The following is a 24464-nucleotide window of genomic DNA, read 5'->3' as shown; positions in this document are numbered from 1 at the left end:
GTTTGAGCCCCATGTGGGGCATAGGGCTTACTTAAAAATAAAATCTGAAAAAACAAACAAACAACAACAACAACAAAACGAAAGACAGGCCCTGGAGCATCAGTTCAGCCAGCACTGTGGTTCTCCCGCTATAATCACATTAGAGGCAGCGAGGTATAGAGTGAGACCGGAGCTAAAGATCTGTGACTTAGGGTCAATTCTGCCACTCTCAGGGAAAAACCTTGGACCAACCAATGGTCTCACTGATCCTTTGTTTACTCTATAAAACTGGGGTAAGAAGATTGCCTTGTGTGACAAGAGGATAAGTTTAAAGCCCTGTGAAAATTAGAAAGTGTTATACAAACAAATTATAATAGTTACAAAAACCAGAAAGGTGAGGAGGGAGTTGGGATGGGCCAAAGCTAAGTCATATGGGGACTTTGTGCAAATTAGAAAAAGATCCCCCTTTGTTGGATACAACGTGGTGCCAGGCTCACAGCTGGGTTAGTGGAACTTGGGCTGGATTGTAGCCCTAGCATGTTCCCTGAGTTGCATGTGAACTATCTGCAAAACTGCATGTGGTTGACCCAGTGGTCAAGGCCCTTTGTTCTGGGCCTCAAGTTCAAGGGAGTCTCCAATTCTGACTTCCATTCAGTAGAAATACATGCAAGGGATCAGGATGAAGCTCTATCACAATGATGATTCTAAATGGTATTCATCTAGCAAAATCCAAAGAGTAAGCGGTCTCAGTCTCAAGCTGCTTGGGCCTTCCTGATTGTAGAGCCTAATTATTTAATAATCTTAAAAAAATCTAGCGATATTCAGCTTCAATTAAGGTCATTGGTTAAGTAGCTGTGTCAGCAATATTTAGATGTAGGACAGATAAAATAATAATTGCATGTAGACACATAACCAATATGTGGTCTTCACTTGGACAGCATTTCATTTTGCCGTGTTTGAAACCAGCCTCAAAAGTGGACTCAGTACTTTGTTTCATCTGCCTTCTACCCTCCCCATTAATGGCTCATTTTATCTGTTATGCTGGCTTTCTTTTCTTCTGTTAAACACATCAAATTCCCCGAAGGATGCAAAAATGATACATGCACCCCGGTGTTTATAGGAGCATTATCAACAGTAGCCAAATTATGGAAAGAGCCCAAATGTCCATCAACTGATGAATGGATAAAAAATATGTGTACACACACACACACACACACACACACACACACACACACACACACAAAGGAATATTATTTGGCCATCAAAAAGAATGAAATCTTGCCATTTGCAACGATGTGGATGGAGCTAGAGTGTATTATGCCAAGTGAAGTAAGTCAGTCAGAGAAAGACAAATACCATATGATTTCGCTCATATGTGGAATTTAAGAATTAAAACAGATGAACCTAGGGAAAGGGGGAAAAAGAGAGAGAGAGAAGCAAAACATAAAAGACTCTTAACTATAGAGGACAAACTGAAGATTGATGGAGGAAGATGGGTGAGGGATGGGCTAAATGGGTGATGGGTATATCGGAGAGCACTTTTGATGAGCATTGGGTGTTTTATGTAAGTGACAAATCATTAAATTTTACACCTGAAACCAATTTTACCATATATGTTAACTAACTAGAATTTAAATAAAAACTTGAAATAAACACACACACACACACACACACATACACACCAAGTTCATCCTACCTCTGGACATTCACACTTGCTGTTCCCTCTGCCTAGAATGTTTTTCTCCCAGATTTTTGCATGGCTCAGTTCTTTCAACTCAAATGACCTCTCTCATCAGAGAGGCATCTGAAATAATTATGCTGCTTCTAAGCTGCACTTTTTTTTAATTTAGCATTTTAACATCTCTGAACCTGAGATGCATTTAACAATTGCTAGTGTCTTATGGCTGTGATTAGCCAGGCAGCAGGCATGGCTTAATTGTCATTGCTCATGTGTACGGATGCAAACTGGGATGTTATTCTTGGTGGGCCTACTGGACATTGGCCTCTTCTTCACAATTTAGTCAACCAATCAGTTACCCTAGATACCTACATATCTAAGAGAGAAACTCAAATGATATTCTAAAGATCAGGAAGATTTTTTTTCTAAAGATTTTCTAAAGATTCACAGCAAAATTGAAAGGAAAGTACAGAGACTTCCCATAGACTCCCTGCCCCCACAGGTGCACAGACTTCCCCATTACCAATATCCCTTACCATCATGGTACATTTGCAGGAAGGTTCTTTGTGTTTGAAAAGGTTGAAGCAATGCTGACTTTCCTCACCAAAAATGAGAAAACACAATTCATTCTCTGGAGGGCTTCTCCTGTGACAGAAGCCCACCTCAGGTATAACTGTGTAACTGCATTTTTATACAATGTAAATTAATGCATATATTCTAAACTTCAAATTTGTTTAAAAAATTATGTACCATAAATATTTATGAGTAATATGCATCTTTCCCAAGAAGACTTTATCAAGAGTATGATGGAAGAATTGAGATATTTATCTTAAAAATATTTGCTCTTCAAAGGCTGAGAGGATTTATTGTTCTGTTCGTCTTAAAAATGAAAAACTAGTAAAACAATGAATAAAAAAACTCAGTGACAGCTGATAGTAAATATTTTCTAGGATCTGCAACTTGTATTCTTCTGAAAATGAATCTTTTGGGGATTCAAACTTTCTCACTATTCACTAACCAAAGCTATTTCAAATAGCTGATCTTTCTCAAGTGGAGCCTATAGCTTAGTTTGTAAAGTATTTGCTTCCAAAATATGTATTTTACTTGGTCTGTTTTTCTTATATTAAGTTCAGTAGCTAACCTCTCCATGTCCATTTAAACAAAATATTTCAGAAGCTCATACTACGATCACATTTTCAGTTTACTGGAGAATCTAAATTTGCTTCTGAAAAAAGTAACAGAACAGTGCTCAGCAAACATATCCTTTTTAAAACTCAGAATTCAGTTTGGGTTTTTGTTTTATGTTGTTTTTATTGCTTCTAACCTCCCAGGCAGCAATTGTATGTCTCGCAATCTTGATTTTGTTTCAGAAAATAATGTTGAAGATGGGGTAGAAAAGATCTCCTAGTTCTTATTCATTCTTCTAGTTTTTGAACCAGTTTTTCTTACTCCTGACTCTTCATAAGCAGATGGCATGTGTAAAATACCCATGTCTAATGTTGATGAAAATAAAAATATGGATTTCATACCCACTTTGTTTGTTTGGCTCCCTATTTTCCAAGAACTGACTCTTCTTTCCACTTGCCCTGCCCCTCTTCTTTCTCATCCTGTCTCTATCCTTGCCAGCATTCGATCACAATGGGAACACTCCTGTTCTCACAACTTGCCTCCACTCTCTTGGCCCTCGTCATGCACTCAGAGCACCTGAATCAAAGCTGGGCCAATCACAGTCCCTCTGAGGGCATTTGGAATGTAGACTAGAAATTCTAGGCTTATTTTGCCTCATTTTTGGAACAGAAGAAATGGAAACTCAGATATCAATGGATACTTTCCACCTTATGAACCAGGAAGTAGGCCGAACCAGTGTGTAGTAAGAGAGGAGGAAAAAAGAAGATACAGAGATTGAAGCAGCCATGAAGGGGGGTGAGGGGGTGGCGCGCCTTCCTGGCCTGGCTGCGTTCTACCCTTGGGCCATTTGAATCAGCTCTGCTTTTTATGAAAAATTATCTTTTTAAAATTTCAGCTGGTTAGTAATGGTTCCTGTTACTTATAAGAGAAACGTTAACCAGTATGGTGCTTTCTACATGAAACTTTGGGGAATTTCTCTTATTTTCTCAATTATTTTTATTAGACAGCTGTTGTAATAGCCACAAAAGGACTTTCCTTAGAAAATTTTTCTTCCTTTTTTTAAATCTCAGATTTACATGTTTAATCTTTCTTCTTTCCTTGATAGAATCAATATTACGTATCTCTCTGTGGGGGGAATGCAAAGGCTTGCAGGAAAATCTGAAAAGGCTGGAATGATATGGTCCATATACGTTCTCTAAGTAAAGCTCCCTTCAGGGACAAAACTCCTCAAAGAGGAGAAACATCTGGGGATAGAATCCAATTTTAGCAGGACACAGCAAAGGCAAAAGAAAAAGAACATCCAGCTTAATAGTGGGATGGAGGTAGGAAGGAACAAATTTCAAAATGTAAGCTTGCCATTTTCTTGCCATTTTTTCATTAGAAAAAACATTGAGGGGCACCTGGGTGGCTCAGTCAGTTAGGTGTCTGCTTTTGACTCAGGTCATGATCCCGGTCCTGGGATCGAGCCCCACATCGGGCTCCCTGTTCAGCCTGCTTCTCCCTCTCCCTCTACTCCTCCCCTCTGCTCACATGCTTGCTCTCTATTTCTCATAAATAAATAAATAAAATTTTTTAAAAAAGAAAAACATTGAAACAAGAGAACTCTAGAATTATGTTCTAATATAAACTTATCAAGGTTTCACCTATCTTATCAAAGTTTCACTCTAAAGAGTTATCCAAAACAACATCATTTTTTAAAGCTTAAGAAAACTAACATAAAAATTGAGAAACAGAAAAGATGGAGATTAAGTTCCATCAAAGTTCAGGAAAGAGGGTGCCTGGGTGGCTCAGATGGTTAAGCGTCTGCCTTCGGCTCAGGTCATGATCCCGGGTCCTGGGATCGAGTCCCGCATCGGGCTCCCTGCTCAGTGCAGAGCCTGCTTCTCCCTCTTCCTCTGCCTTGTGCTCTATCTTGTCTATCTCTCTGTCAAATAAATAAATAAAATCTTAAAAAAAAAAGTTCAGGAAAGAGAGAATATACCTATAGATGATGAAAACTTGCCCAAAAGACATTCTCATAAAGCAGATTAAAAATGATAATCTAATATCTCAAATCAACACAAAGAAAATAATATAACAAATGAAAGAACAAATAAATTTTATTTGAGGTGATAGAACTCAGAAAAGAATTAAATTATTAAGAAATAAACAAAATGAAAAGGCAACTTATTGAATGGGAGAGGATATTTGCAAATGACATATCCAATAAGGGGTTAATATCCAAACTATATAAAGAACAGATACAACATCATTAACATAAAAAATCTGGTTAAAAAAATGGGCAGAGGGCCCGAATAGTCATTTTTCCAAAGAAGACATACAGAGGGTGAACAGACACATGAAAAAATGCTCATCACTAATCATCAGGGAAATGCAATTCAAACCACAATGAGATATTACCTCACACCAGTCAGAATGGCTAATATAAAAAAGACAAGGACTAACAAGTGTTGACGAGGATGTGGAGAAAAAGGAACCCTTGTGCACTGTTAGTGGGAATATAAATTGGTGCAGCCACTGTGGAAAACTGTGGAATTTCCTCAAAAAGTTAAAAAGAACTACCACATAGCCAAGTAATTTCACTGCTGGGTATTTACCGAAAGAAAACAAAACACTAATTCAAAAGGATGTAGGCACTCCTTTGTTTATTGACACATTATTTACAATAGCCAGATCCAAAAGACTTGGAAACAACATAAGTGTCCATTGATAGATCAGTGGATAAAAATGTGGTATGTGTATACAATGGAATATTACTCAGCCATAAAAAAGAATGAAATCTTCCATTTGCAACAACATGGATGGACTTAGAGTATATTACTGTAAATGAAATAAATCACACAGAGAAAGACAAATACCACATGATTTCACTTATATGTGAAATCTAAAAAACAAATGAACAAGCAAAAAAAAACAGAAACAGACTCAAATACAGAGAACAAACTGGTGAGTGCTGTAGGGGAGAGAGGGAGAACAAAATGGGTGAAGGGTATTAAGAGGGACAAACTTCCAGTTATAAAATAAATAAGGAATGAAAAGTATAGCGTAGGCAATATAGTCAATAATACTGAAATAACTGTGTGGTGACAATGGTTAACTACTCTTAATGTGGTGAGCATTGCATAATATATAGACTTCTCTAATCACTGTGTTGTACACCTGAAACTAATAGAACATTGTATGTCAGTTAAGCATCTGCCTTCAGCTCCGGTCATGATCCTGGGGTCCTGGGATCAAGCCCCACGTCGGGCTCCCTGCTCAGTGAGGAGCCTGCTTCTCCCTCTGCCTGCCACTCTCCCTGCTTGTGCTCTCTCTCTCTGACAAATAAGTAAATAAAATCTTTAAAAACAAATAAAACTACTCAATGGAATAAAAAATAAAATTCTGCCGTTAAGGTGACTTAGGTCTAACAAATTATGTTCTGGGTGACTCTTAGTCCAAAATTTCAAATTCCTTGGAAGATTTGATTGGCTCAGCTTAGGCTGGGTATCAATCCCAGAATTGATGATCTATTCTGGGGGGACAAGTTTATGTGTTATGGATAGGACTGATGAATGGTCAACCTTGTGTATCAAGGGAAGTTTCCAAAGAAACATAAAGTATTGCAAGCTGAGCAGTACTTTGAAAACTGTCTTCTCCACTACGCCCACCAACCCATTTCATACATCTGAAGTTTTCCTATCTCTGCATGTTGCAATTCTCCCACACACAATTGCAGCCATCCCTTTCCAATAGAAGATGATACAAACTTGTTTCTCTTCATTCATCTAGAGGAAATGCGATAGGAAACATACAAACAATCCTGTAAGCCAAGGATTTCCTAGAGCATGCTTATTCCTCTAGTTCTGTCAAAATATCCTTATATATTCTACAGCCCATGAATTAGCTGGAAAACTTTATCTTTTGTTAAATGCTTATTTAGATTGCTAAAAAGAATCATTTTCATTAACAAGAGTATTGCTTACTCTAGGGGCGCCTGGGTGGCTCAGTTAATTAAGTCTCTGACTTCAGCTCAGGTCATGATCTCAGGGTCCTGGGATCATGCCCTTCCCCCCTTCTGGGCTCTGTGCTCAGTCGGGAGTCTGCTTGTCCCTCTTCCTCTGCCCCTCCCCCCCGCTCGTTCTTGTGTGCCCAGGCTCTTTCTCTCTCTCTCAAGTAAATAAATAAAATATTTTTAAAAAAAGAGTATTGCTTACTCTAAATCTTTATTTAATTTTACTTGAAATCTACTGCTGGCTGTCACTCATTAACCAATTCTCTGCTCATTTATTTATTCCTAAAAGGTACTAATTAGATATATATTAACAGGAATATGTTTTTAATTTTTGAATTAATGAATTCACTGAAATGCTTTCTTTAGATCTGCTTTACTAGTAACCCAACATTTTTCCTTTATTCTGTTAATTTGCACAAAATAGATTAAACTGTACTCTTAGAAACTGCAATTATCATGAATGTTATCCAAATGGAGCAGGATGTAATGTCCCAAATTAAATATTTTATTCAACTAAGATTAGTTCCTTTTTTGCAAATGATGATTTGCTGTTCTAATTCTGTCAAATGCACGATTACCAACTATCATTTTCAGACATTAAATGCAATTGCATGTGGGATGCCTGGCCTGCTCAGTTGGTGGAACATGCAACTCTTGATCTCAAGGTCAGGAGTTCGAGCCCCATGTTGGGGGTGGAGATTGCTTGGGGAAAGAAAGGGGAAATGAAATTTCTCTCTCTCTCTCTCTCTCTCTATATATATATATAGGAATAGCACTTCTCAGAAATAAAATCTATAGATTTAAAAATTAGAATATAATTGGTGTTGTACCCTGTCTCATTCTACTGAGTATTTTTCATCCATAAATCCATAGCTGTATAGTTTATAAGCTCTGTCTAATTCAATAAGAGATGAATATCTAATAAATCTTTTATTTTTATATTGATCCTTTTTCTTTTTTTTTTGAAGATTTTATTTCTTTATTTGACAGAGAGAGAGAGAGAGAGCAGGAACACAAGCAGGGGAGTGGGAGAGGGAGAAGCAGGCTTCCCATGGAGCAGGGAGTCTGATGCGGGGCTTGATCCCAGGACCCTAGAATCATGACCTGAGCTGAAGGCAGACGCTTAACGACTGAGCTACCCAAGTGCCCCTATATTGATTATTTTTCATCAAAAATTTTTTTGTATGTATGTTGTTTTGATCATTTGTGTTTACATAATAATTGTAAGGTTGATTCAATGTAGGAGACATTTTTTTAACCTTAGAGTCTTGTGTTCCAGAGAATCTAAAAACATTAATTTCAGTGTATATACGTATTTTTGTGACACAGAGTAGGAAAGAACGGTCAATATAAGACACTCAAGCATAAAAATATAATACATGAGGATAAAATTTTGTGAGGGGAGTAGAATGCAAATATGAATTCAAGGAGAAAACACATGACGTAGAACTTTTGACTGTTAAAAAAGAACTTGTTCGGGCGCCTGGGTGGCTCAGTTGGTTAAGCAACTGCCTTCGGCTCAGGTCATGATCCCAGGGTCCTGGGATCGAGTCCCACATCAGACTCCCCCTACTGTGCGGGGAGCCTGCTTCTCCCTCTGCCTCTGCCTGCCACTCCCCCTGCTTGTGCTTTCTCTCTCTCTCTCTCTGTCAAATAAATAAATAAATAAATAAAATCTTTAAAAAAAGAACTTGTTCAAAACTGCTGGTTACCAGAGGGGAAGCGGGGAGAGGGGATGGGTGAAATAGGTGAAGGGGATTAAGAGTATGGTTATCATCATGAGCACTGAAAAGTGTATGGAATTGTTGAATCACTATATTGTACACTTGAAGCTAATATAACACTGTATGTTAACTACACTGGAATTAAAAAGAGAAATTGTTCATATATTTTTTAATGGATGCTAGTAGCTTTCAAATTGCTGTACTGTAAAGTTTCTATTGAATTTATTTAAAAGAATAATGCATCTTATTTTTTTAAATGTAAATATACATAATATGTCACAAATTATAACCACTTAAACTTATGCTGAAAAATTTTAGGTTAGGGGCACCTGAGTGGCTCAGTCAGTTAAGCGCCTGCCTTCGGCTCAGGTCATGATCCTGGAGTCCCCAGATCGAGCCCCACATCAGGCTCCCTGCTCAGCGGGGATTCTGCTTCTCCTTCCACCCCTCATCCCCTCACCCCGCTCTCTCGTGCTCTCTCTCTCTCAAATAAATAAATAAAATCTTAAAAAAAAAAAAAAATTTAGGTTACTTAAAATCATGCAACAATGTTTTTTAAATATTCTTTTGAGGAATTACGGCAAAGAAGTTTGGAGGCTACTGCTATAAACAGCAACAGGGAAAAGAGGAAAGAGATTAAAGATTCTGTTTAAATTATGCTAATTCTTAAAAAGAATAAGGGAAAGGGGCAATTATTTAATCTTCTGGCACTACTTTCAGATGCCAGGCAGAAGCCTGAAGTCTGAAGAATAAGTGAAAACTATTACCTTCCCTTTAGAGGCAAGAACCAGAAGTCGAGTTCATCACTTCCTTCTTTCCACTAACCCTTAGTTCATAGCCGTAGACAGTTGGAAGGGAGGCTGGACAATGTAATTATTCTGATGGCCAGTTGCCCAACCAAGAAAATACAGTACAGGCCTTGTTCTCTTGCATAAGTGGTCAGGCAGCTTTAGCTTGGTGTTAATGATTTCCCTCCTTTATCCATTCTACTGTTTATTCTTTATAGCCAGAGTACATGATAGGAACAGCAGGAGCATTATACTACTGCTTGACATTTTTTTGCCATTAAATAAATTTTTGTTTAGAGGCAATATTGACTAAGAAAGCATGTTGGTATGGGATGTTCAATAAGTGAACAGATGTTAGTACTGGCAGAGGAATGATGGATAGGGGAAGCCTATTCAAATGCACATTTAAGCATTTATTCTTGTTATAGTCTACATGATGAAAGGAGTCAAATAAAATCAGCCTGACAACAGGTAACTAGCTGTCAGGACCCTAGAGGAATGGTACCATCCTGGTGTCAGGGTTTGCTACCCTGCTAGAAAATTAGGTAGTCAACAGTGGCAGGGTTGGCCTCTGTGAGGGAAGATCCTTTATTGAGTCCATGCATATGCTGTCCCTGTAAAAACTATTGGTATTAGATAATTATCTAATAGACAAGTACTTTTTGTCTGTTAGATAATTGAAGATGCACCCAGCAGGTTGAGGAAAAAGGATAACTGACATCCACAGAAACAGTACTCCTATGTATATGGTCATTAAGAGCCTTTTTCTACCCCCATGGCCTTGTGTGATGAGTTAAATGGGATATGTATTAGTGAGTGATCTGTTTGCTTTGTAGTAAGATCCAAATTAATGGTGGCTTAAGTAAGATAGAAGTTTAAGTCTCCCATAATAGTTTAAACATCAACAGTCTGGGGTTGCTATGGTATTGAGGATCCAGATTCATTCTAATTGCTCTGTCATCTCTAGAATATTGCTTGCATGCTTATGGTGTTTCACAGTCATCATTACATTCACATGTCAGGCAGAAGTCTGAAGTCTGAAGAAGGGAGAGTGAAAGCTAACTATCTGCCTTTAGAGGCAAGATCCAGAAGTCCCTTCTTCTATCCACTAAAACCCAGCTCATAGCTGTAGATAACTACAGGGCAGGCTGGAAAATTCAGTTCCTCCGTTATTTCAAGGGCTTACTCATCACATGCAGTCATGACAACTCTATTGGACAGCATAGGCAAAAAATTTGCATCGCTGTAGAAAGTAACATTGAACAGTGTTGCCTTGGGTCAAACTACAGTTTATAGGAAGTATGAAAGCTAGAAGAACAAATTAAATGATGCCATGAGGAAACAACCAGCCAAATTCTAAATCCTTGATCCATTTTTATCAATTAAATGATATTTTAAAAGGGTTTTAAGAGACATAGCATTCAAAGGTGATTAGTAATTTTGAATCTTGATTGGAACAACTAATTATAAAAAAGACAATTTTGAGATAAGAAAATATGAGTATATACTGTATATTAGATGCTATTAAGAAAATATTGCTTATTTTTAAAGATATAACAATGGCATAGTGGCAAAGGCATACTAAAATATCTGGGATTTGCTTTAAAAATATTTAAACAAAAAGCAAAATAATGGAGAGGGATAGGTGAAATGAGATTGGAAACATTTTAATAATTGCTAGTTATATAATAAGTACATGAGAATTCACAGTAAATGATATTCATAATAAAAATTAAAAAAAGAAATAAAGGTGGCAGCTACTAATATGTCCAAGCTGACTATTGCTATACAGGAACAAAGCCTTGAGTTGCCAAATCTCTACATTTTTCAAAGAAGTGAAAACTCCACATTTTTTAAAAATAAAATCTCTTGATTTCATAAAACAACATCAATGTGGCCAAACAAAATATATCAGTGGGCTGGAATTTGTCCTTAACCATCTGTTTCTCTCTAGGAAAAACGTGTTCTGTTAATGAGCTGTTTCCCCCCAAATTTAGAGTGTGTTCAAGCTTTTGAATAACTTCTGGAAACCAGTGGTTAATGGTTCCGTGTCTGGGGACTCAGAGATGAGTGACACATTGCTATTATCCAAATGGAGCTCTGAGTCTTGTCAGGGGAAGGGCATGTAGCCAAAGGCTTAGATCACAACATAAGTGTATGCAGAGAGGAGCAGGCAGAGATGCAGTATTAGTCCTGCCATGGTGTTATGAGCTGAATTTTGTTCCCCCCCCCAACACGCAAAGTCATATTTTGAAGTCCTAACCCTCAGTACCTCAGAATGTGACTTTATTTGGAGATAGGGACCTTGAGGAGTTAATTAAGTTGAAATCGAGTCATTAGGGTGGGCCGTAATCCAATATAACTGATGTCCTTATCAGAACAGATTAGGAAGAGAGCCAGGGAAAATGGCAGAGTAGGAGGATCCTGAATTCACATCCTCCCACATACACACCAAGGCAACAACTACGTGTAATGCAACTCTAAAAATGACCTGAAGACTGGCAGAACAGACTATCCACAGCTAAAGACATAAAGAGAAGACTACATCAAGAAGGGTGGGAGAGGCAGAGAGGCTGTTGCCAACCAAACCCATGGTGTGGCAACCCACAAGTGGGAGGAATATCACAGGCACAGAGGAGTGAGGGGATCAAGTCCCACATTGGGCACCCCCAGCCCTGGGAACCTGCAATAGGAAGATGAGCTCCTAGAATGTCTGGCTTTGGAAATCAGCAGGCTTAACTCTGGAAGAACTAGATGGCTATAACTCTGCTCTTAGAGAGCCAGTGCACTGTATCACTTGGTCAGAGACCTAGCATAGAAGCAGCAATTTGAAAAGCACCTGGGTTATATGAGAAAGATTTATTGAATAATTTTGGGACATATGCCAGAGAGGCAGGAATCTGCAGAAGCTTTCTCTGGGAATGGAAGGGCTAGTGGGTACCATTTTTCTTGCCTTCCTTCCACCTTTCTAATCAAACACCTGTGGGAGGCAGTTATGACATTCTCCATTTACCTTGCTTGCCCCACCCCAGCTTTCTCCTTCAGACCTGCCCCACCCAACCTGCCTGCTATGGCAGGTGTCCAAAGTGGCTCCCACGTTGCCACATCTAGCAAGCAACCTCAGCTGAGAGTGACGTCCTCCCGGAGTGACTACCACCTGCCACACCCAGTGGGCAGTCCTAGTGGAGACTTTCACCTTGTCCAGAGTGACTCCGGCCCAGGGAGAGGGGAGCTAGCCTCACCAACCAGCACTCCTGCAGTAGCCATAGCCGGGCCTTTCAGCCAGCAGTGTAGGGGTAGGGCTAATACCTGGCCAGGAATGTGCACAAATCAGTCCTAGCCAGTTACTGCTAACAGCCAGGCTAGGGGCAGCCCCACCCACCAGTTTGCCCACAGCAGTTGTAGCCCACCCACAATAGGAGAGCTCACGCAGCCCACACAGTGGACACTCCTGGAGCACCAGATTCTGGTGACCAGGGGGGATTGCACTATTGGGCACCACAGGACTTCTACACAGGCCACTACTTTCAAGACAAGGAGATGTAGCTGACCTACCTAATCTATAGAAACAAACAAAGAGACAAAATGAAGAGATGGAGGAATATGTTTCAGATGAAAGAACAAGACAAAACCCTAGAAAAAGAGCTCAATGAAATAATGCAATCTACCAGATAAAGAGTTCAAAATAATGGTCATAAAGATACTCAACAGACTTGAGGGAAGAGTGAATTAACTCAATGAGAACTTCAACAAAGAAATAAAAAAATATAAAAAAAGAACCAGTCAGAGTTGAAGAAAACAATAAATGAGTTGAAAAACACATTAGAGTGAATAATAGATTAGAGGATGCAGAAGAACAGATAAGCAATCTGAAGACAGGATAGTTGAAAGCAACCAATCCGAACAGAAAAAAAAAAAAAAGTAAAAAGTGAGGATAGGTTAGGATGGAACAACACCAAGCATGCTAACATTTGCATTATAGGGGTTCCAGAAGGAGAAGACAGAGAGAAGGGGCAGAAAATTTATTTGAAGAGTAATAGCTGAAAACTTTCTAACCTGGGGAAGGAAATAGACATCCAGGTAGTAAAGGCAGTAGATCAATCACTTATAATGCTAGTATGAAGGTTAGAAGACAGACATAGTAAAATCCATTATATCTACCAAAATTACTGAAGAGATACATAAAACAAAGATGTAAAATATGGCAACAAATACATAAAATGTGGAGGAGGGAAAATATAGTACATTTAGAATGTGCTGGAACTTAAGCAACTATCAACTTAATGTAGACTGCTATATACATAGAATGTTATATATGAACCTCCTGGTAACCAAAATGGAAAAACCTATAATAGACACACACACACACATGCAATAAAGAGAAAGGAATTCCAGCATAATACTAAAGAAAGTCATCAAACCTCAAGGGAAGAGAGTAAGAGAAGAAGGAACAGAGAACTACAAAAGCAATCAGAAAACAATTAACAAAATGGCAATAAGTACATACCTATCAAAATTACCTTATATATAAATGGACTAAATGCTCCAATCAAAAGAAATAGGGTGAATTTAGTGGATTAAAATACAAGACTCATCTATATGCTGCTTACCAGAGACTCACTTTAGACCTAAAGACACATACAGACTGAAAGTGAAGGGATGGAATCACAGATCTGTACCTCTGAAACAAATAATACATTATATGTTTAAAAAAAAGAAGAAGAAAAGAAGAAAGAAGAAGAAGAAGATAGCAGGAGGGGAAGAATGAAGGGGGGGTAATCGGAGGGGAGATGAACCATGAGAGACGATGGACTCTGAAAAACAAACTGAGGGTTCTAGAGGGGAGGGAGGTGGAAGGATGGGTTAGCTTGGTGATGGGTATTGAAGAGGGCACGTTCTGCATGGAGCACTGGGTGTTATACGCAAATAATGAATCATGGAACACTACATCAAAGACTAATGATGTAACGTATGGTGATTAACATAACATAATAATAAAAAAAAAAGAAAGTGAAGGGATGGAAAAAGATATTCCATGCAAATGTAAACAAAACAAAACAAAACAAAAACAAAAACTGAGGTAGCAATACTTAGACAAAATAGACTAAACTAAGACTGTAACAAGAAACAAAGAACGGCACTACATAACGATAAAGAGAATAATCTAGCAAGAGTATATAACAATTATAAATATCTATGTACCCGTCATAGGATCACTTAAATATATAAAGCAAATATTAACAGACATAAAGGGAGAAAATGAGAGTAGTACAATAATAGTAGGGGACTTTAACAACCTACTTGCATTAATGGATAGATCATCTAGACAGAAAATCAACAAGGAAACAGTGGCTTTGAACAATACATTAGACCAGATGGAATCAACAAATAATAGTGAACATTTCATCCAAAGAGCATACTACACATTCTTTTCAAGGCACATGGAACATTTTCAGGATAGATCACATATTAGGCTACAAAATAAGTCTCAATAAATTGAAGAAGGTTGAAATCATATTAAGCATCTTTTCCAACCACAATATCATGAAACCAGAAATCAATTACAAGAAAAAAAAAACTGGAAAAAATACAAACACATGGAGAACTACGTGACTCATCTATAACAGCATGCTACTCAACAACCAATGGGTCAACAAAGAAACCAAAGACATAAAAAAATACATGGAGACAAATGAAAATGGAAACACAACAGTTCAATATCTTTGGGACACAGCAAAAACAGTTTTAAGAGGGAAGTTTATAGTAATACAGACCTACCTCAAGAAACAAGAAAAATTTCAAATAAGCAATCTAACCTTACACTTAAAGGATCTGGAAAAGGAATGACAAACAAAGCCCAAAGTTGGTAGAAGGAAGGAAATAATAAAAACCAGAACAGAAATTTATAAAATGAGACTAAAAAAAAAAAAAAAATAGAAAAGATAAATGAAACTAAGAACTGGTTCTTTGAAAAAATAAAATTGATAATCCTTTAGCCAGACTCATCAAGAAAAAAAAAAAAAAGCAAGGGCTCAAATAAATAAAATAAAAAATAAAAGAGAAGGGCACCTTGATGGCTTAGTTGGTTAAGCGTCTGACTCTTGGTTTCAGCTCAGGTCGTGATCTCAGGGTCGTGATATCGAGCCCTGCATGGGGCTCTGTGCTCAAAGTAGAGTCTGCTTGATATTCTCTCCCTCTCTCTCCCCCTCTATCCTCCCCTCGCTTGTGATCTCTCTCTCTAAAATAAATATGGGGTGCCTGGGTAGCTCAGATGGTTAAGCGTCTGCCTTTGGCTCAGGTCATGATCCCAGGTTCTGGGATCAAGCCCCACGTTGGGCTCTCTGCTCAGCCCAGAGCCTCCTTCTCCCTCTTCCTCTGCCTCTCCCCCTGCTCGTGCTCTCTCTCTCTCTGTATCTCTGTGTCTCGAATGAATAAATAAAATCTTGGAAAAAAAAATAAAGTATCAGTGTGTCATGTTATCATTAAAAAATAAATAAATAAACAAATAAATAAATAAAATCTTGAAAAAAATAAAAAAAATAAATGAAAGAGAAGAAGTTACAACTGACACCATAGACATACAAAGGATTATGAGACTACTACAAAAAATTATATGCCAACAAGTTGGACAACCTAGAAGAAATTGATAAACTCTTAGAAACATACAATCTTCTGAGACTGAATCAGGAAGTAATAGAACTGACTGATTACTAGTAATGAAATTGAATCAGTAATTAAAAAAAAAAACCTCCCAACAAAATAATCCGAGACCAAATGGCTCCACAAGTGAATTCTACCAAAATTTTTTTTAATTTTAATTATTTATTTAAATTCAATTAATTAACATATAATGTATTATTGGTTTCAGAGGTGGAGGTGAGTGATCCATCGGTCTTATATAATACCCAATGCTCATTACATCACATGCCCTCCTTGATTTCCATCACCTAGTTACTCCATCTCCCACACCCCTCCCCACCAGCAAACCTCAATTTGTTTCCTATGATTAAGACCGTCTCTTACGGTCTGTCTCGCTCTCTGATTTTGTCTTTTATTTTTTTCCTCTCTTCCCCTATGATCCTCTGTTTTCTTTCTTAAATTCCACATATGAGTGAGATCATATGATAATTGTCTTTCTCTGATTGACTTATTTCACTTAGCATAATACCCTCTAGTTCCATCCACATCATTGCAAATGGCAAGATTTCAGTTTTTTTGATGGCTGAGTAGTATTCCATTACACACACACACACACACACACACACACACACACACACACCACATCTTTTTTATCCATTCACCTGTTGATGGACATCTGGGCTTTTTCCATAGTTTGGCTACTGTGGACGTTGCTACTATAAACATTGGGGTGCACGTGCCCCTTCAGATCACTACATTTGTATCTTTGTGGTAAATCCCTAGTAGTTCAATTGCTAGGTTGTAGGGTAACTCTACTTTCAACTTTGTGAGGAACCTCCATACTGCTTTCCAGCTTGCATTCCCACCAACAGCAAAGGAGGGTTTCCCTTTCTCTGTATCCTCGCCAATATCTGTCATTTCCTGTGGTTAATTTTAGCATTCTGACCAGTGTGAGGTGGTATCTCATTGTGGTTTTGATTTGTATTTCCCTGATGACAAGTCATGTTGAGCATTTTTTCATGTGTCTGTTTTTTGCCATTTGTATGGCTTCTTTAGAGAAATGTCTGTTCATGTCTTCTGCCCATTTCTTGACTGGATTTTTTGTTCTTTGGGTGTTGAGTTTGATAAGTTCTTTATAGATTTTGGATACTAGCCCTTTATCTGATAAGACATTTACAAATATCTTCTCCCATTCTGTCAGTTGTTTTTTGATTTTGTCGACTGTTTCCTTTGCTGCGCAAAAGTTTTTATCTTGATGAAGTCCCATAGTTCATTTCTGCCTTTGTTTCCCTTGCCTTTGGAGATGTGTCTAGCAAGAAGTTGCTGTGGCTGAGGTCACAGAGGTTGCTGCTTGTGATCTCCTCTAGGATTTTGATGGATTCCTGTCTCACATTTAGGTCTTTCATCCATTTGAGTCTATCTTTGTGGATGGTGTAAGGAAATGGTCCAGTTTTATTCTTCTGCATGAGGCTGTCCAATTTTCCCAGCACCATTTGTTGAAGAGACTGTCCTTTTTCCATTGGATATTCTTCCTGCTTTGTCGAAGATTAGTTGACCATAGAGTCAAGATTCTCTATTCTGTTCCATTGATCTATGTGTCTGTTTTTGTGCCAGTACCATACTGTACCATACTGTCTTGATGATTACAGCTTTGTAATAGAACTTGAAGTCCAGGATTGTGATGCTACCAGCTTTGGTTTTCTTTTTTCTACTAAACATTTTAAAGAAGAGTTAACTTCTATCCTTCTCAAACTATTCTAAAAAAAATAGAAGAGGAAGGAATGTTAATTCATTCTACAAGCCCACTATTACCCTGATACCAAAACCAGACAAAGACACTACAAAAAAAAAAAATTATAGATCAATATCCCTGATGGGCAGAGATGCAAAAATCCTCAACAAGATATTGGCAAACTGAATTCAACAATACATTAAGAGGATCATTCACCACGATCAAGTAGGATTTATTCCAGGGATGCAGGGATGGTTCAATATCCACAAATCAATCAACATGATATACCACATGAATAAAATGAAGGATAAAAATCATATAATCATCTTAATAGATGCAGAAAAAGCATTTAATAAAATTCAATATCATTCATGATAAAAAGCTCTCCACAAAGTAGGTAAATGTATCTCAACATAATAAAGGTCATATATGACAAACTCAGAGCTAACATCATACCTCATTGTAAAAAGCTGAAAGCCTTTCCTCTAAGATCAGGAACAAGACAAGGATGCCCACTCTCACCACTTTTATTCAGCTTAGTACTGTAAGTCCTAGCCACATCAATCAGACAAGAAAAAGAAGTAAATCATCCACATTGGTAAGGAAAAAGTAAAACTGTCACTATTAGCAGATGATATGAAAATTCTAAAGATTCCACCAAAAAACTATTGGAACTAGTTAATGAATTCAGTAAAATGGCAGGATACAAAATCAATATACAGAAATCTGTTGCATTTCTATGCCCTAATTACAAAGTAGCAGAAAGAGAAATTAAGAAACCAGTCCCATTTACAATTGCATCAAAAAGAATAAAATGCCTAAATTTAAGAAAGGAAGTGAAAGACCTGTACTCTGAAAACTAAGATATTGATGAAAGAAATTGAGGACACAAATAAATGGAAAGATATATCATCTTGGTAGAATTAATATTGTTGGGGGAGCCTGGGTGGCTCAGTCTGTTAAGTGTTCAACTTTTGATTTCAGGTCAGGTCATGATGTCAGAGTCATAAGATCGAGCCCTGCATCAGGCTCTATGCTGGGCGTGGAGTCTGCTTATGATTCTCTCTCTCCCTCTCCTTTTGCCCCTCCCCCACCTCTCTAAAAAAAAACCCAAACTCAAATGGATTAAAGCCCTAACTGTGAGACCTAAAACCATAAAACTCCTAAATGAGAACATAGGCAGTAAAAACTTGGACATTGGTGTTCACAGTATTTTTCTGGATATGTCTCCTCAGGCAAGGGGAACAAAAGCGAAAATAAACAGTTGGGATTACATCAAACTAAAGAACTTTTGCACAATGAAGGAAACGATCAAAAAAAGGAAAAGTCAACCTACTGAATGGGAGAAGATATCTGATAAGGGGTTAATATCCAAAATATATAAAGAACTCATAAAACCTAACACAGATTTAAAAAAAAAAAAAACCACCCACAAATAATACAATTAGAAAATGGGCAGAGGGTGCTCACTTTGGCAGCACATATACTAAAATTGGAACAATACAGAGAAGATTAGCATGGCCCTGTGCAAGGATGACACGCAAATTCATGAAGCATTCCATATTTTTTAAAACATGGGCAATAAAAAATATTACAAAAAAAAAATGGTCAGAGGACCTAAATAGACATTTTTCCAAAGACATACAGATAGCCAACAGATACATGAAAAGATGTTCAACACCACTAATCATCAGGGAAATGCAAATCAAAACAATAATGAGAAAACAAAACAAAACAAAGAAAACAAAACCATAATGAGATATCACCTTACACCTGTCAGAGTGGCTATTATCAAAACCAACAAGAAATAACAAGTGTTGGTGAGAATGTGGAGAAAAAGGAACGCTCATGCTCTGTTGGTGGAAATATAAATTGGTGCAGCCACAGTGGAAAATATTATGCAGTTTCCTCAAAAAATTAAAAAGAGAAATACCATACAACCCAGTAATTCTACTTCTGGGTATTTACCAAAGAAAACAAAAACACTAATTCAAAAAGATATATGCATCCCTATATTTACCACAGCATGATTTACCATAGCCACGATTTGGAAGCAACCTAAGTGTCCATCAATAGATGTATGGAAAAAGAAGAAGTGATATATCTACACAATGGAATATTATCAGTCATTAGAGAAATGAAACCTTGCCATTTGCAACAACATGGATGGACCTAGAGCATATTATACTAAGTGAAATAAGTCAGACAAAGAAAGACAAATTCTATATGTTTGCACTCATATGTGGAGTCTAAAAAATAAACAAAAAGCAGAAACAGACACATAAATACAGACAACAAACTCATGGTTGCCAGAGGGCAGGGGGTGGGGGGAGGGGCAAAATAGTTGAAGATGATTAAGAGATACAAACTTCCAGTTATAAAATAAAGAAGTCATGGGGATGGAAAGCACAACATTATATAGTCAATAATATTGTAATAATGTTGTATGGTGACAGATGGTAACTACACTTTTCATGGTGAGCATTTTGTAATGTATATAATTATCAAATCAGTTTATTGTATACCTGAAAGTAATATAATTGTAATACTATATGTCAATTATACTTCAATTAAAAACAAAAACGCTGGTCATCCAAATGACTTGTTTAAACAAACAAACTTTTTAAGAAGGAGAGGAGATTAGGATACAGACACACACACACACACACACACACAGATGACCATGTGAAGACATAGCCAGTAGACAGCTATCTGCAAGCCAAGGAGAGAAACCTTGGAATTAAACAGGCAACATCTTGATCTTGGGTTTCTAGTCTCCAGCCTTGTAAGAAAATAAATCTCTGTTGTTTAAACCACCCTGTCTTTCATATTTTGTTATGGCAGCCCTTGCAAAATAATACACGTGGGAAGTCTTAATTTTGCTCAGGGAAGTCTGTGAAGGTTTCATTAAGAAATTGCTACCTGGAGTGCCTGGGTGGCTCAGTCGGTTGAGTATCTGTCTCTTCATTTAGGCCCAGGTCGTGATCTCAGCGTCATGAGATCGAGCCCTGCATCAAGCCCACGCTCAAACATGGAGTCTGCTTGAGATCCTCTCCCTCTGTCACCCCCACCACCCGCGCTCCCTGCTCGTGCATACACATTCTCTCTCTAAAATAAATAAATAAAATAAACCTTTAAAAGAAAAAGAAAAGAAATTGCTACCCATATATTGCAATAAAAGTCCTGATTTCCTCCTGTTATGAGGAAATTCTTAGGTTCAGGGCATAGTCTGCACCTCTCTAGGCAAGGTCCAATGACTTTAATTGCTTTCTATATGTTTATGTCTTTTAAATCTGTCTCTCAATCCTCATTTTTTCTCTATACCTGACCACTCGCCTGACGACTAGACGTGTTCACCTGGATGTCTCATAAACTCTAAATGAAATATCTTCCTTTCTACCCACCACTCAAACACACACCTTCTCTTGTGCTCTCATTTACAATCCATCCATTGTCAAGTGGAGAACTCTGGGACTCAGCTAGACTCTTCCCTTTAGCTCCACTTGTAATTCATCACTAGTTCTAGCTTACCCCACCTCCTGATGATCCTGTCTTCCTTTGCAGACATGTCTAGACCTGCCTCAGTACAGGCCCTTACCATTTCCTCTCTTATTATTTGTTGGTCTTTTTGGTTTCTTTCTTCTCCAGAGTTTCTCCAAAAAATGTGAAGTTGATGATGTCATTTCTTTGTTTAAAATACTCTCATGGTAACTCATCACCCATGGCATAAAATGAAAAATCCTAGGCCTGTCAGACAAGGACTTTCACCACAGGTAAGTGGTGATTCCACATATAAGTGCCTGCTTGCCTTGGTTTCATCTTCTCTCTTATCCATGTGTACACAATATTACCACACCCAACTACTAGCAGTTCTGCAGATAAGCCATTATTTTGCAATTCCTTTGCATATTCATGGTCTCCTTTTTCTTCCCTGTTAACATGGGGAGCTTCTGGACATTGTTAAAGACTCTGTGCCATTATCACCCCCTTTTATGGAGCCTTTCTCACCTGTACCTTCCTAAGCACTATGTTCTTGAAGACAGTTGATGGAGACCTTTCAGTACAGGCAGGAAATAAATGTCTATAAACAGCTCTGTTTAACTTTGCTTGAAAGCCACCAAAAGCACCCCTGGGAAAGGATGCTGTTTCTACCAGGATGACTGGTTACAGATGAACTGGCAGCCAGTACTCTTGCTTTGCTACAAAATCAACAGCAGGACATCCTCCTGCTTCAAAATTTTTCACATGGTCTTTGAATACTTTTGGTGCCTCTCCATTCAGTATAACACCTTCAGACACATAACTAATCTACATACATGTACCTGGACCCAGATTATTGGGATACCATCATGAGACAGTCCAGGTCCAGGTCCAGGTCCTGATGACATCCTATTGATATTGAGCGTCATCCCAAAATGTGCTGGCTTGCCCTGCCCTTCCCATCCCCACTCCACTGGAGCAGTCACTGTCATTGATCAAGAAAATCATCTGCTCCTGAGATATCACAGCTACCTACTTTCTGACCACAGCCCCCCATTTGGTGCTCTGGCTCTGGAAGGTGCTACTTCACACCCTCCATGTCACTGCCATTTATTTATATCCACTACTTGTAGACACACCAACAAAGATTCTAGAACAGAGCATCTCTAGGACAACACCTTTGAAACAGATTAATCACTGGAGAAGTGGAAGGCCAACACCAATCAAAGCCAGTGTTTGGCTCAATAGGAGAGAAGAAAGTCTTTGGAAGCAGGATCTTGTTATTTGATGCGTTATTGGTTTCCTGCATAATCATTTCCTTTTTGTTCTTTTATAATAGTTTGCAAAACATTTTTAAACATGGTAACTGTCACAGCAGTGCTAAGTTGCACATAAAAATATAGAAATTGAAATAAATTACAAGTCTTTATGTTTCAATGCACATAAACCTAAATTGGGTTAAACAATAAAGAGAAGTAGATGGTTTCTGAATGGTAACTGAAAAATCTGGAAGTAGGGCTAGCTTCAAGTAAGGCTTGATCAGGCTTCTGGGCTATGTCATTAAGAGCTGACTGAGTCTTTGAGGGGAGCACTGCCCTCACTGAACTGAGGAGAACAGATCACAGTGACACCAGCTATAGATTTTGGTTGTAGACAGCTGCAGGATGCCTCAAGGTACCTGCCTGACAGGGAGTCAGTCCCGGAAGCAGTAGAGACCAGCCACTTGATCTTAGACCATGGAGAATATAGAAGACACTGTGTTTTTCCCAGGACCTACCTTGTCTCCATTTCCTGGCTATGACCTTGTGTAGCTGCACACCTCACTGGTGGACCCAGAGCCTGCCTTGGAGAGAATCTGGGAAAAGGAGTGAAGCTCTGAAAAATAGTATTTACCCTGAGATCATGACCTGAGCTGAAATCAAGAGTCGAACACTTAACCACTGAGCCACCCAGGCACTCCTCAATTGATCTTTTAATGGCTCTCATATTCTTTAAAAAAAAAGAGGAAAAAGTAAAAAAAAAAAAAAAAAAGTACATTAAAAAGACAGAATAATATTCATTACTTCTTATCCTATGCAGATCTTTTCCCTGAATACATCTTGGTTTATAATGAATCAAACTGAAATATTGGTCCAAAGCACTTAATAAGCTCTAAAAGTAAAGTGTCACATATATTGACAATGCAGAACTTGTCCTTCCAACCAGTTTTGATGCAGTCAGATCAAATGGGGTGACAAGAGTTAGCTGGTAAATGTGGGCAGTATCTGTTCCCAGCTCACACCACCCTGGATTGTTCTACCCTGGATTTGGCACCTTATGAATGAGTGGGCTGGGTATCTACTCTGCTTTGGTTGTGCGAAGCGGGCCAGTTCTCTACTATAAACTTCCAGACTAACAAGTTCACGGGAAGTGTTTAAGAAGACTCAAGGACACTGGAGCAGTGTCATTTTATTTTTTCTTTGTCATTTTAACATACATGCAATCTACCCAAATTGCTTTCCATAAATGAATTTCATAAGGAAATTATATATATATGATATATATATTATATGTATATATACAGTCCCAAATTATATATATTTCTAATGAGAATAGCATTTCTTAACTTCTTATTCAGCAGCATCTCTTTTAGTCTGCACTAGCATCAAATTTCTTGGCTGACTCCTTTTCTCTGACAGAGGTGAAGCCAAGTGGAAAAAACAGTCAACATTTTCCATTTCTTTGGCCCAAATGACCAGGATCTTGCATTTTGCTCCACTCTGCCTAAATAGCTACACAAATGAACATATAAAAAATAATATTAAATGAGGTAAGAGTAAGAACATGTAAAACACTGCCTTTCTTTTTATTTGGTGAAGCAATCAAGCTATTCTCTAAATATTTCTCATTGTGGTAAAAAGCACCCATGCTTGTATAGGCATTGTTTTATACTTCTGGTCACATACATACATTTAACTGCACACACAAAAGGTAATAGTTATAAGCTACAATAACATGTGAAATCTATTCTTAAAATTTGTTTTAGCAACATAGCCTCTGTGTTGTATGCAAGCTAAATTTCATGTTTAAAGTATTTCTTGCACTGACTAGTATATAATTTACTTATTCCAATTTAGGAAGGGGTTTCAGAAAAGAAATGTTTAATATTTCTTTTTTTTCTTCAAATTTTACCATAGGTCAATTTTCTTCAAAGAATTCTCTTCATAGGTCAATAATTCTTCAAACTTTACCATAGGTCAATTCTGATCTAGTATGCAAGGTCCAATTACAGTGGAAGCTGTACTTTGGGCCTCTTATTAAGGTCAGCAAAGAGAATTCTATA

At 37.9% G+C, this 24464-nt stretch overlaps 1 protein-coding gene and 1 non-coding gene across 4 annotated transcripts in view; both read left to right on the top strand.

Moving 5' to 3' along the window:
* NMD3 (NMD3 ribosome export adaptor) overlaps positions 1-24464 on the top strand; it is a 131543-nt gene that overhangs the window by 16395 nt on the left and 90684 nt on the right. The window lies entirely within an intron of this gene.
* On the top strand, positions 19125-19230 carry LOC118553767 (U6 spliceosomal RNA). The gene has a single exon (XR_004926196.1). It is a non-coding gene; the product is annotated as a U6 spliceosomal RNA (small nuclear RNA).

Source organism: Halichoerus grypus, chromosome 1 (genome assembly GCF_964656455.1).
Source record: "Halichoerus grypus chromosome 1, mHalGry1.hap1.1, whole genome shotgun sequence".
Taxonomy (NCBI): domain Eukaryota; kingdom Metazoa; phylum Chordata; class Mammalia; order Carnivora; family Phocidae; genus Halichoerus; species Halichoerus grypus.
This window is presented reverse-complemented; position numbering and strand designations above follow the sequence as displayed.